Here is a 13,898-nt window from a genome sequence, read left to right on the forward strand (position 1 = left end):
GGGGATGGGGAATCATAGAGAGAGAGACTTCTTTGTGGTCTTGCCCAGTTTCTGTTAACTCGCTCCATTGGGAAATACAGCTGGGTCTGTCTTCGCTTTCCACAGATGTGAAACTTGCACTGGCTTTTAATTTGAAGGCTTAGATTTTATTCTGCTGATCCTTATGCTGTATTTCATTATCATTCTGGGGTTTTAATGCTATTCTTTGGTTTCCCCTGTCCTCACCCTCCCCACCTACAGAATACCCCCATGTCAACTTATTGGCAATCGGCCTGGCTCAATGGCCATAGCAGGATGGTTCAAGACTCCTGCCATTGTGGCAGTGGCTCTGTGGCAGTGCGCTTCATACACCATCACTGGGCTCTTTACAACAGCGGGATGGGGAGGCAGAATGTGGCAGTGGAGAGCGGAATGGAGCTGTGAAGGGTGGATCAGTTCCTGGAAGGGGGTGGGTTCGGCGGCAGCAGCGGCTGCCAAATCCTAGCCACCTTCCTGGACCAAATCCCGCAGTATGAGCCATGAGGACCCATGCCAGCAATTTTGCTAGTGCAGGTCCAAAAAACTCCTCCACACCATAGGGGCTTACCTATGAGATACCCAGAGAAGACCTCCATGACTGCAGGTTGAAGAGGTAGCCATTTTGGTATCTGCATTGGTGGGGGGAGGGAAGAATAGGATTGGGCTGTCAGACCGATATGCTATGTACTGATTAATACAATATGTTGTCTACTGTGAGCAGACTCAGGAATCCCTTCCATGTCAGCAACACTATTCCTAAATTAGCCCTGCTCCATGATCATAAAACAAATTGAAGATGAAGCCGGCAGTGGGTGACAGGTGCTGGAGGTCTCTCCTAGGCTTTATGTTGTCACCTAAATATCCAGAACTGGTTATTTACGTCGGCAGGATATTGGACCGGATAAATCATCCATTTATTGCAATAACATTAATTCAGTGTATTCAGTATTCTTAAGGCATTCAGGGCATCCTGCAAACTCCATGCTTTTCTTTTTTATGTTCTGTGTTGAATGTTTTGCATTTCATATATGAGAGTCCACAAGTGTCTTGAAGTGTAGCGAGGCATGCGGTGCTTGGCACTTCTGCTGGCTCTCCATGCGAAAACATGGCACTTGCGGTGCTAGAAAGGATGCCAATAGGAAGCCATCATTACTGGCTCCTTTTGCCCTTGTAAGATACTGACCAGCTTGTCAGTGGGCACCATGCCATACTAATAGATGTGGCAGCCAGCAGCCAGCCAAGAGACCATGTATGGGCATTAGTGTGTTTGTTAAACAAATGGTTCCCAGCCTGGCCAATTAGATCAGCTGTCAATCATCAGCTCATATGGCTATGTGGCTGTGCTGTCTTTCATCTAGCTCTGATTATGTGGCTTTTCAATATTGTAACTCAATTTAAGGTTAAAAATGTGACTACAAAGCAAAGATATGAGTTGGAGTTGTTTTATCTCTGCAGTGGACAGGCACTGTAGAGGCATACATTCATTCCCTTACCCAAAGGGGATGCGCCCCACTGCAGGATGCAATGAGAACCATTTTGCCATGCCTGTATCAGTGATGGTGGGGAGTATGGGCTATTAGTAGTAGTAATATTGGAGGACTCCTTAGGTGTTAACCATCCAAACAGAGCTTGAGGTGCTTTCCTTCCCAAAAAGAGATAAAAATGAGCGGATCTCCTGGAGTTGTTACAAGATTCCTAACAAATCCAGGAAATAGGTAGTGCTGTCATGCAAAGACAGAGTTAATTCTAGAGATGTTCTACTTTTCCAGTGCCAGAAGAAGAGCTACATACTTAAATTTGCATATATTGAGTTGTAAGAAAACTTGCCAGTTAGGGAAGTTATAGCTGAATCTGGTTTATTTTTCTTTTAAAATTTGCCTCTGATCTCAGGCATAGAATTTGATGGTTTGTTTGTCCACTGTGTGCAGCTTCCAGCCATTTGCTTTGGGGACTGCAGCCTGCCAATGAAGAGTGGCTTTACCACTATCAGTCAAGGACTTACCTTGATGGGTCACAAGATCTATCACTGTAGGCCCCAGATAGGATTGAACTGTGAATGTGGTTATAACTCAAAAGAAAGGTACATTACACAAAGAAAAGCAGATGACGCAATAAAAAAACTGGTGTTTTTCCTCAGATACCTAGCTGTATTTTGTATCCAGAACCAAGGAAGAATCACACAATTTATTACTTTGAGGAGGTTCAAAAATGCATAGCCCATTTGGCAGGTGCAGCTCAACATGGAATGGTTTAAAAAGTGACACATGCCAAAATTCCCTCTTCTATACACTGGTTAAAGGTACAGGCACTTTGACCTGCATTGTATCTGGCCACCCTGGCACAGCCATAATAGAAGGCCAATGAGCAACACAAAGCTTGAGGCCAGTTATTTATTGTATTTATTAAAGAAATTTATATCCCACCTTTCCCATGCCAAAGCAAATGCCCAAGGCAGCATTCAAAACTTAATAATAAAGTACAAAATATCACAACAGGCAAACAGAAAAACATCAAACAAGGCACTAAAACATTAATTGTAACATTACATAGTGAAAAGTAAACCAAAACGGAGCAAAATCAAACAAACCAATGGGGAACAAATTAGTCCAGGGACGCAGTCAAGTCACAGCTGTATTTCACAGAAGGCAAATATCCACTCAGCCAATGGTATTCGGACTGGGGCATCGTGATACCCCAGCCTGAGGGCCCTGGCCTCTGCTCCCTTAAGGGGCAGGGGCTGGGGGAAGGCAACAACACAATCCCCAGGATTGCATCACTAACGGGGCTGCAGGGACTGGGACGTACTCACCAGTCCCTGCAGCAGGCTTCCCGGGGTGCGGGGAGCCCTGCAGGAGCACCTGCAGGGCTCCCCAGCTGGTTCGAAGTGAAAGTAGAGCGATTGCGCTCTACTTCTGGTTTTGCGGAAGTGGAGCGATCACTACTTTCACTTCAAACCAGCTGGTAAGTGCATCCCAGTCCCTGCAGCCCCCCTGAGCAGCGCGATCATAGGGATCGAATCGCTGCCTTCCCCCCGTCCCCACTGCCTCCCTCTCCTCCCTTGCAAGAACTTACTGCGCTTTTCAAACTCCCAGAGAGTTTGAAAACCGCAGTACTCAGCAATCAAATGCCAGATGAAACAGGTATGTTTTGAGCCCTCACTGAAAAGCCATGAGGGAGAGAGTAGTTCTTAATTCCCCTGAAAGAGAATTCCATAGTTATGGTGCCACTACAGAGAAAGCTTACCCCCGAGCTGCCACCTCTCTCACTTGGGACAAGATGGCACTTGTAGAAGAGCCACTTCAAGATAACCTAAGAGGGTGACCTGGAATGTATGGAAGAAGGTGGTCTTTCAGATAGCCTGGACCCAGATCATGGAGGTCCTTAAAGGTTGGAACTAGCACCTTGAATTGGGAATGGGACTGGAAGTGAATGGGCAGCCAATGTACCTGCTGAAGGAGTGGTCAGTCAAATCATAACATCTAGTCTTTGTAACCACTTGAGCCACCATATTCTGCACTAATTGCAGTTTCGGTGTTGCAGTAGTCCAATCCTGAAGTTAGATTTCTTAAAATAATTTTGGATCTGTTTTGCGATCCTCCGGGTAAGAGATGGAAGAGCCTCTTAAAGGAATCAGACAGGGTACATTAAATCAATGAAGACTGTTTCAGAATAAGGTATGTTTGGGAGAAATGTCTTTATATAGACATTCCTTTGAATAATACCACTTCTTCACTGATTTCAACTACTACATTCCCATCTACTTGAATTTCAACTACTATCCATTTCCCATCCCTTGCCATGTTGTAATGGTGGTACAATTCAATAGCAATGGCAAGGGGATAATCCAGGCCCTTGAATTTATTTTCTCAGTTTCCTTGCATGTGTACCATATGCCACATTTTGTTGTTATAGTTGGTTTCAGTTTTATTGTTTTACAATAAAAACTTGTATGGCTTGTAACACTCATAAACCTGGCAAAACTTGGTGATGTTTATTTCATAGTTTGTACTCATTAAGGAAAAAAAAATGCACATGAGGTGTTAACATGAATTTGTTTTATTTTATGTTGCAAACGACACAGGCTTGATGTTCCAGTTCAGAAAGCACAGTTTCCTAAACCTATGAATGGAAAGTGAGTTGGTGGAGGATATGTTGTCCCAGGGCCAAAACCTAGATCGCTGCATACACATTAGCTTTATACCATAGTCTTTCAAGACTGAAGGTTCCCAACCTAGCATGCACATTTGATTCTGCAGCATGGCACACAGTGATCCATGCAGTTGAAAACACGATGTGGGTAAGGTAACAGGGTGCTTTGCTTTAGAAATTTATGATTTGTTCCAGGCTTATAGCTATCATTATTAAGACTACAGGAATGCAGCCAAAGATTTAGCTGGCTGTTTTAAATCCGTATGGGAAATGTGTCCTCCTCCCTTCTTTGGCTCTCTTCTTTCTCATTTCCTTGACGTATCCTATAGGAACCCTGTGCCATTCCACATTTGGACAGCAGTTTTAAATCAGAATATGAAATTAAACCCTCTTCATCTTACTTCTTACCTACCAGCACACAGCCCCATCTATTCCCACTATCTGTCTAAGGTGCTGCCCTACTTTTCTCTTGCCTATTTGCCTCTTCTGTTCCCTTAACAACTCTGTTATCAGCCCCACTCCAATCCAAGCACTCTATCTCCCCTGAACAATTGCTACGCACTGCATCTCTTGTCCATCAGGCCTTTGGCAGAGAGGTTGAAGGTCCCAAACTAATCTTTCGCTTTCGTCACAACTGCTTCAGTGATTCTCAAAATTCCATGACTGATGCTTTTTGTACAGTAAATAGAATTTATCCCGAACATTCTATTACATCACAGCAGTTTCCTGAACTGGTGCGAAGAGACTGGCAAACGTGTAACAGGCATAGAACAAATATTTGTGGTAGCTTTGGGAAGTAAAAAGCCAGGCTACCTACATTTACACAAGGTTCAGTTATTTATAATAATATGACATTTTGATGCTTCAAGGGTTATTGGCAAATCTGAGATAACAGGAATTTTAAAGTTTTACATGTAACCAAAGGGTAGTTACCTGGGGATGGAAGCCTGCATATGTTGTACGCTGCATACCCATGCAATATTAAGAGCAGAAAATGTAGATGGATGCCAAATTCCACTGAAACTACAAAGAGAACATAAGTAGGGCAAATGTAATTACTGGAATCTGGCCAGGTTACACCAGATAGCATCCATTCCATTATAGTGGTTTGTATGCATACCTAACTTTTCATATACACTGAGTGCAGGCTGTTAACAAAGAGAAGTCTGTTATGAAATCTGGTGTGTTCAACCATGTCTCCCCAATTCTTTGATGAATATTTATACCATAATCATGGAGTATCTGACCTGATGAAATAGCAACCGGATGCAAAGACTCTTTTGTCTGGACCACTTTATTGTAAAGGGAGGCAGTTTTTACTACCTGTTGCCAGTAGACAGTTATAGCAGATCTTCCTCAAGATCAAAGTATGTCTCTAGGGCAGGCAGCAAATTAGTGGAAGTTATAAATGAGCATGCAGTCATTGAAGTCTTGAGAGAACACTGCAAGAGATCAGAGAGTATTATTTCCTTCCCTCTGTTCCTGTCTCACTGTAGACCAGATTACTTTTTTTTACACTTAAAAGCAATAATCATAAGAAGTTATAAGAGCAGGCATTTCAGTAGGACATGCTATGATCATATCACCCCCTCTTGTATAACTTCCATTATGGACTGTTTTCCTTAATGCAAAACTGGAGATGCTGATCTCAGAGATGCGTCTTTTGGGAATCGTATCACTTATCTAAATTTGTTCCACTTAATCCTCTGCAGGAATGTTAGAGACATAGCAGGAGTTCCTCTGTTTATGTGTGGAAACATAGAAGACAAAGGGGAAAACAAATACAAATATACTTTTAAAACCTTAAAGAGAAAATTAAAACAATGGGGAGAATTTAAAATTAATGAAACCAACTCAAAATGTGCAAATTGAGAGGTAGAACTTCATTGTTTTATGTGTGGGGAAAGCATGATGTTAACAACCAAGCCATTGGGAAAAAATCAGGTTCCCATAATTCTCAAACAGGAGGTGAGAATGTTGAAATGTACCCTAGAGGGGAGAGGGATGTGTGCATTCTGATATGAAAATATTCGCTTTCATTGTCTTAAACAAAGCTTGTCACTCACTGCTTTGTGCACAGAGGTTGAGAAAACAGAAAATAAATGAATGAAGCCCACTTTAGAAACTAATTATTGTAAGGGCGCAATCCTAACCAGCAGTTATGCCAGTATAGGTGACCCTGGAGGGTCACAAACGTGCCGTAAAACACGTTTGCGCCTCCTTAGGCAGGAGCTGCTTCAGGAAGAGCTTTCCCTTGCCAGTGGCTGAGCTGCTGCTCGCTGCAATCCCACGTTGGAGGCAGCGCAAGCTTCCTGGCTTGCCTGCTCCAGTGCGGGTTAGGATTGCGCCCTTAAGCGAATTTAATGATATTAAGAACCTGGCACCTGTATTTAGAGATTCAAGTTTGGCAGCTTTCTCTAGCCAGTCTGAGTATGGCCTTCACGCTACAATAATCCTGCTAATTCCTACCACATTTGTCTAGCTGTAAATAACCGAAGTGATCTAATAATGCGACACAATTTCCCAGTCCCAGGAGGTTTGAATTTACAGTCAGACTTCTTAATGTATCATGAAAACATGGAATATCAGATTCTTTACAAGCTATCTCATTGTGTGCCTGATAGGGAAGGTAGTCTCTGCTACCTCTGCTAGAAACTGCACTCTTTCCCTACCAATTTGTACCAGTTTGGTGGAGGCAACCAACTTAAAGCTCCTTATTTTAATCCACATGCTTCATTTTATTTTAAATTAATGCCCCTGTATGCCAACTTTAGCTTTCAGAAATTTCTGCTCAAATCCTTTTAACAATGAGACTTTGAGCCCAATCCTATCCCTATCCAGCAGGGGTGTGGGGGCAGATCAGGAGGCTTCAGAGAGGGAAGGAGATTAACAGCCAAGTCCCAAAGCTGGCAGCTCTGCCAGGTGCAGCAGCACTGAAATGGCTACTATTGTATCTAGCGGCACTGCCAAGGCAGAGGTCTCTTCAGGGCAAGGGGACTTTTGTCCTCTTCCCCCAGGGAAAGCCCCAAGCCCTTCAATGGGGCTTCTCAAGTCTGTGCCAGTTATTTTGCCGGCGCAGACTTGACAGGCTCCATGTCAGGCCTTCTGGCTTGACACGGAATTCAAGATTCCATTGCCCTCCTGCCCTGGCACTGCAACTACTTAGGATTGTGCCTTAAATCCCCTTACCCCTCTGTAAGTCTCCCACACTGCAAATGGGTCTTCTCTGACCTGTATCAGCTCTTTAGTTTGTTCAAATCTGAGGAGATAAAAGAGGTGGGGAAGATGCAAAAATACAGGAGAGGATCTGGAGCACACCATCACTGCAGGATCTACCCCCACTCACAACCTCCCATTCCCTGTTCCTGCCCCTTCCCTGCCCAGTTTTTCCCCTTCCCATTCCATTTGACCCTCTCCCTGTCCCCTCCGCAGCATTACCTGCTCTAGTGTCTGCAGACAGGTCATCATCATCATCATCATCATCATCATCATCATCAACAGTATTTAACATGTCCAGTGATGGATGGGAAGTGCTGCCACCACTTGTGACAGCATTCCCAAAATGGCTGCTGACAAACAATCTGCGCTCTGTCCGCAGCCATTTTGCAATAGTGGAAGTATCTTCCACTGTCATAGCCCAGTTCTACAACGTATTGGACTGTTTGTGCTATCTACAACATTTCTCATAAGAACTTCTGGATAGGATCCAAAACATTGGACTGGTAACCTCCTTGAGCACCTAGCCTAGTAAAAATTCTATATAGGTCTGAACAAATGCAAAGAGTTTTGTATTATGAAAATGTGACCTTGTTTTGTATGTTTGGACTTTAATAAATGCACTGTAGTGATGGCTCATTAGGAAGAATACTGCATACTGCAGATGGCTGAAGATTGCCAGAGTTTGCAAAAAAAAATTAAACCATTCACCTCATTTCTACTTTGCTGAAACTGTTTTAAAAACAATTATAATTTGGGAATGGAAATTTAACTGTTACAACAGCTAGCATCTCTTTAGATTTTTGTTCCTCTTTTAAAAGTGACAACTACTTGCACACAAATATTTTGGAGAAATAAAATTTTTAGGACATGTTAATGTAATGCTCTGTCTGGATGAAATAAATACCTACTATTATTTTGTGCTATTTCATTTTACCATGGGAACAATTGGCAAGCAATCATTCTGATCTCAGGTGAAGAAGCAGTTAATCACCATAAGCGCTATGGGTGGGTTTTGTCCTGAACTAACATCTTTGATTAAAGATATCCAAACATATACAAAATAGTGTAGTGGGAAAACTTTGGAAAGCTGGGAATAATTGAAATGCTCTGTGAAGAATGTAGACTTCTTGGCAACCTGTTCGTCAGGCATTAAAAACAATGTACTGTAGATGCACACACAAAACCCGGAATAATGAGAGACTAAGGCATTTTCTTCAGTAATAGTGAAATCAATGTTTGCATTTCCTGCATCCGTAAGTAAAATGAAAAAGTTATATTAACATGTATATTTGCTGTTAAAATGTCTATTTAAAAATGCTTATGTACTGCATTAGCAATATTAATTATTATTAACAGGAAATGACACTTTCCAAAAGTATTATTCAATTGCAACTACATAAGGGATGCTAGGAGCTTCATGATGGGATCTCCCACATTTTTAAAATGGCAAATGGAATCATGTTGAGGGGGCATGGAGTTCCAATTGGGCCACAATGCTGGGGGGGGGGGTTAACCCTTTCCCCTGTTTTATTCTCCTACTCTAAACTGTGTGCTCCTCCAGAGCTGCTTTTTTGTCCCACAAAGAAAAACAATCAGGTATCATATGGGTATTTGTATGTTTTCCCTTATAGGGCAAATAGCAGCTCAAGGGAGATGCAATTCAGATTGGAAAAATGGAACAGGTGGAAGGTTAAAAATCCTTCCCAGTATTGTGTTTGTCCTTTAAAAACCCCATAGAAGAGCTGATCATGTATCTCCCACTATCAAGCTGACTTTGAGCCTTAGTATTGCTTGTGAAAATATCCTTCTTCATACGTATTTGTTCGTCTGCAAAAATCTGGATAAACACAACTTGTAAACTGGCTTTCATTCATTTCTGCCCAGCCCACAGGTGTACACATTTGATCCCTGTTTCATATATGTGTTGGGCAGAAATGGCTTTTAACTTTTTCTTTAAAGAAAAGCGACATGAGAATATACGTATTATAAAAACAGTGAAGATACAGGAGACTGAATACAACACTGTGGGCCAAATCCTATCCAACTTTCCAGCCCTGGGGTAGCTGCACCAATGGGGTGCACGCTGCATCCTGTGGTGGGAGGGTAGTTATGGAGGCCTTTACGAGGTATGGGAACATTTATTCCCTCGCCTAGGGGCTGCACTGCAGCAGCACTGGCATTGGAAAGTTGGATGGGATTGGGCCCTGTATCTACAACACTGTGAGAAACAGGAAGCTGGACTAGATGGGCCTTTGGCCTGATCCAGCAGGGCTCTTCTTTTGTTGTTATGAAGAAAAAACAATCTGATGGCAAAACAAAATGTGCATTTTAGTGTTTTGTTGTCCTTTTTTAGAGTTGAGAATTGAGAGTGTAAAATTCACATGGTGCTATGTTAGTGAGACAGAAATATTTTGTTCTTAATTAACTACATGGTTAATGTACTAGGTTAATGTTAATCATGAACATCTGTTTGTTTTGCTTTTGTTTCTGTTAATTATGTTGAAAAAAAATATTACAACTTGAGGAGAAATGTGCCTCAAGGTAACTTTGAAATTCCAGAACTAGCCAAAAGCCAGAACATTATCCTGAAGATTTTGCTTCAGTAAGCTCCACCTGACTTGAGTGAGATCATTTTTGTGATGTTATAAATAAAACAGCAATTAGGCCAGTGATTGGGTTTTCTTGGAAAGCACTTTTAACTTGACTTTAACTAAAGATTTGAATCATCTTTAGACATTTAGGTCCAAATCCTATCCAGTTGTCCAGTACTGGTGCAGTTGTGCCAGTGGGGTGTGCACTGCTTCCTGTGGTGGAGGGGCAGTCACTGGGGCCTTCTCAAGGTATGGGAACATGTGTTCCCTTACCACAGGGCTGCATTGTGGCTACATTGGAACTCAAAAGTTGGATAGGATTGGGCCCTTAGACTTTAGCAAATGTGAGGTAAGCCATTGGTCTCAATTTTTAAGTCTGCATCAGAGGGCACCTCCTGGTGGGGGATTTGGGGCAGAAAAATTATGAGGGATTAAACCCTCCCTCCACCTGTATTGCAGGTTCCAATCTTGATCACACAACCTCCAGTTTATTTTAAAGGGAATAAAACACAAACACAGTCTGATCCAAATCTCTTACTATACTCATCTCAGAGCAGGAGTTTGCCCCTTGGTGTCTGTCATCCTAGTGCTCAGTAGGTGTGGAACTAGATCTTATTAGGAAATATGGGGGTTACCAACACTACGTGTTCCTTGTACTTGTGAAGTACAAGGTACAAGTACGAGCTGGAATCCCTAGCATGTATGCACTGCTGAAACAGAGACGCTTGCGTTGGCTTGGTCATGTCATGAGAATGTGCAATGGCCGGATCCCAAAGGATCTCCTCTATGGAGAACTCATGCAGGGAAAGCGCCCTACAGGTAGACCACAGCTGCGATACAAGGACATCTGCAAGAGGGATCTGAAGGCCTTAGGAATGGACCTCAACAGGTGGGAAACCTTGGCCTCTGAGCAACCCACTTGGAGGTAGGCTGTGCAGCATGGCCTCTCCCAGTTTGAAGAGACACTTCAATAGACTGAGGCAAAGAGGCAAAGAAGGAAGGCCCGTAGCCAGGGAGACACACCAGGGACAGACTATATTTGCTCCCAGTGTGGAAGGGATTGTCACTCCCAAAGTGGCCTTTTCAACCGCAGTAGACGCTGTTCCAGAACCACTTTTCAGAGCGTGATATCATAGTCTTCCGAGACTGAAGGATGCCAATGATTAGTGTTCCTTGTAATAATAATAATAATAATAATAATAATAATAATAATAATAATAATAATAATAATAATAATAATCAACAAAAATGGTTCACAAAGCAGTTTACAAAGCCAAATAAATAAAATGGTTCCCTGCCCACAAAGGGCACACAATCTAAATAAGAGACACAAAAGAGATAGCAGCAGCAGCAGCTCCTGAAAAAGATAGCATGCTGGGGTGATGAGGGACAGTTGCCCTCCCCCTACTAAATATAAGAGGACACCACTTTAAAGGGTGCCACTTTGCCCAGTTAGCAGAGATGGGAAAATTAGTCAACGAAAAGATATGCTTAACCCTTCCACAATCTGCTAGATTTAGCCCTTGAAGAAATCTTTGATGAAGATAATTCATTTTCTCCAAGAAGAGCAAGAAATCTGAAGCAAGCCTAGCTGAGCAGAAAACGTCCTGCAGGTCATTTCTCACAGATAATTGGTCAGCTTGGGAAGAGTTAAGCAAACACCCTTTCTGATGACCAATTCTTTCCCATGAGTGCCCTTCACCCACACATTCTTATTATCATGCAAAGTTTTGAGAACACATTTGTTGAAATAACATCTAATTATGTCTGTGAAATTGGTCTTATCTGAGAAGTCTTAAGTTAACACAGTGCCATATCTCCCAGTTGGAAAAATCCCTTAATTACATTTCTGTGGAATTTTTAAAACATATTTAAATGCCTGCACATTCAAAAATTGTCCTTAAAAAAGACTAACAGCCCAATCCTAGTGTTTGGAAAATAAGTGTTCAGGCAGAAGTAGCTGCTTTACAGCCAACCCCTCCTCCCTGTTCCTGTCACTGCCCCATTCTGCCCACCCTACCTCAGCAGCAGCAGATAGCAGACCCTTCCTGCCTCTTCTAACTTCCAACCCAGGCGTACCAGCTCCAGCAGGTCTCTGTGGGTCCAACAGCTCGCAGGAGGCCACCAGAGGCCACCTATCATCAGAGGCTGCTTTGTGACTGCTGTAAAGCAGTCTCCACTAGTGCAATGCTAGATATGCCGGTGGGAGAGAGCACAATAGGCTTATTTATGAGTACATAAAATAACAGCATTTTCAAACACCTCTGTGCTGGGGCTGCAAGCACTGGTGCTGGTGTCCATTTGGATTGGGCTGCCTGTTGAATCAGTTATTAGGAGAACAGGTCTGGGTCCTGGGAACAACCTAATAGAGAAAAATATAAACAAGTCATATCCACAAGAAACAAGGTAATTTTGATGGGAGGAATAGATAATTTAGGGACAATAGAGTAAAATGGGAAGGAATTGATTGTGTTTAAAAAAAACAAAAACATACCAAAAGTTCCTGTGAACATTCATTCCAAGAAAGAACTCATACAGAAAAGAATTAGCCCAAGACCTATCTGTTTTCCCATTTTCAAAGTTCATTCCCAAGAATCAGATTGGCTGGAAAAATGAAGGAGAGGAAGCATCAATTCACAGATTTCATTCCGCTGCTGTACACGTCACTGAGAACTCAGCGCTGTCAATCACAATGTCCCTTGCCTGATCTCCCCATTCTCTTGGTTGCTTGGAACTGCCTTCCATATATGGAAGAAAAGGCTCCAGGTAGTTCGAGACCGCCAAAGAAAAGAAGGGGAGAAAAAACAAAGTAAGCAGCCATTCAAAGTTATAAATATGCAAAACCCAAGTATTACATTTGGGGAAAGGCTGTTGCTCATGGTAGAACATGTGCAGGACTGTTGTCAATGCATGGTATCCTAGGGCAGTTGCTGGAACCCAAGTGATATGTGGGATCTTTGCTGATGTCTGTCAGCCCCCTGAGAGAATTAAATGCTGCTGTCGTCATTGTCGGCTGGTAAGATGCTACTGTTGCTACTACTGGCCTGCTTTCCAACATCACCTGTCACCAGCCAAGGTACAGAGAAATGGGCCACAAATGAAGGAGATGATCTTTGGGAGCCACCTTACCAAGTGCACCTCAAACCTAGAGTTATCTCTGAGCTCATGTTTTATTTTCAAAAGGTCACAGGTCAGGCTGGAAAAGACTCTAGTCTGAGAGCAGTGGTGTTGCTAAGGGAGTTCAAGGGGTGTGGATCGCACTGGGTGATGCACTGGGGGGATGACACCACTACTGGCCAAAATTGTGAAATGTTGATATTTTCAAATAATGCCTTTATGTTATAAATCATTTGATGCGTAATTACCTCAGAATGCAATGAAACCAACCACACTGAAATATCTGTATTCTATAAAAATGTATTGCCAAATAACCAGAAAAGGAAAACACAACTGCCTTATGTAACAAAAAGTGGATTTTCTTAACTCAAAATGGCCAATGGGCTTGACCAATAAGGTGTTAGTATGAATTAGCTCTCATTTCTATGTTTCAGAGCTCATACTAGAACTTTTAATGCGCAATCCTGACTCCCCATTAGGACTCCCCATAAGGGACTTGTGCTGTCCCAGAAAGGTCGCAAACGTGCCATAAAGCATGTTTGTGCCTCTTTGGGAGCTGGCTGTGCCGGTGCAGGGATGGAGGCTGTATCCAGCCTCAGCGCTAACCTCGGGAGGGAGAATTGCGTCGACCAAGTTTGGTCGGCAAGGGTCTGGGGAGGGGGGAGGCATCGGAGAGGAGGCAGGAGGGAGGTGTTCTGGAGCGGGGGGAGGATGGGTGGAGGGTGGTCCTGGGGGTGGGAGGTGGAGCTGGGACTGGCTGTTATGCTGGATCCCAACCCCGTTCCCTGACCAGCACAGAGCGGC

This window comes from Tiliqua scincoides, chromosome 3 (assembly GCF_035046505.1).
Source record: "Tiliqua scincoides isolate rTilSci1 chromosome 3, rTilSci1.hap2, whole genome shotgun sequence".
Taxonomy (NCBI): domain Eukaryota; kingdom Metazoa; phylum Chordata; class Lepidosauria; order Squamata; family Scincidae; genus Tiliqua; species Tiliqua scincoides.